Source organism: Rattus norvegicus, chromosome 9 (assembly GCF_021556685.1).
Source record: "Rattus norvegicus strain SHRSP/BbbUtx chromosome 9, alternate assembly SHRSP_T2T, whole genome shotgun sequence".
NCBI classification, from domain to species: domain Eukaryota; kingdom Metazoa; phylum Chordata; class Mammalia; order Rodentia; family Muridae; genus Rattus; species Rattus norvegicus.
Genome location: NC_141542.1, coordinates 35982201 through 35983362, shown reverse-complemented (window position 1 = coordinate 35983362; position 1162 = coordinate 35982201). Strand labels below are relative to the sequence as shown.

Genomic DNA, 1162 nt, shown 5'->3' with positions numbered 1-1162 from the left:
TGCTCTATCACTTGTATTTATACCCATCCCATGTTAGGTACATGGTAAGTGACCTATAATATACATATATTGTAACCAATTCTATTTAACTTCCAGCTCCCTTCCAATTGTCTTTATTTCTTTACTTAAGGTTAAAATTGTAATTTTGTAAAGGAGACTTGCAATTTGTAACCATATATTTTATTACTATATATTAAGTGTAAAAAGTAATATATTTTATTATATTGACATGTAAAGATATATTTTTTTTTAAAAAATATGGAACGCTTCACGAATTTGCGTGTCATCCTTGCGCAGGGGCCATGCTAATCTTCTCTGTATCGTTCCAAATTTAGTATATGTGCTGCTGAAGCGAGCACGTAAAGATATATTTAAACCATATTGAACCCATGACTAACTTTCTATTACCTAATATAATGGTGGCCTTCTCTTCTTCTCTGTTATGGTTTGTGTATGCTCGTCCCAGGGAGTGGCATTATTAGAAGGTACGGTCCTGTGGGAGTAGGTGTGGCCTTGTTGGAATATGTGTGTCACTGTGTGTGGGGACCTTAAGACCCTCATCTTAGTTGCCTGGAAGCAGTATTCTACTAGCAGCCTTCAGATGAAGATGTAGAACTCTCAGCTCCTACTGTAGAACTCTCAGCTCCCCCTGCACCATGCCTTCTTGGATGCTGTCATTCTCTTGCCTTGATTGATAATGGACTGAACTTCTGAACCTGTAAGCTTACCTCAATTAAATGTTGTCCTTTATAAGACTTGCATTGGTTATGGTGTCTGTTCACAGCAGTAAAACCCTAACTAAGACACTTTTTAACTCCTCCATTTACATTCATATCTTTTTAAAATTTTGATACCACTCACACAGAAAACATGCTCATTTTTCTTTTCATCTGTTTTCTTTTCATATGGACTATCTCCATTTCACCTTTATGAATTATCCAATGTTGTCTTTCACATTTCATCTTTTAAGGAGACCTATACTTATTTCATGACTTCACTATTATGAATAGAGTCATCATAAACATGAATGTATATGAATCTCTACTGAAGGGAGGATTTCATTTTCTTGTGTACATAGCCAAGATTGGTATATCTGGGTCACATAATAACTTTAGTTTTAGCTTTTTGAGGACCATCTGCACTATTTGACAAATTTACCTAC

General features: G+C 35.4%; 1 non-coding gene across 1 annotated transcript; it reads right to left on the bottom strand.

The window, feature by feature from the left end:
- Positions 1–252: 252 nt before the first annotated feature.
- On the bottom strand, positions 253–359 carry LOC148003652 (U6 spliceosomal RNA). Its single transcript, XR_015630058.1, has one exon. It is a non-coding gene; the product is annotated as a U6 spliceosomal RNA (small nuclear RNA).
- Between the last annotated feature and the right edge of the window lie 803 nt (positions 360–1162).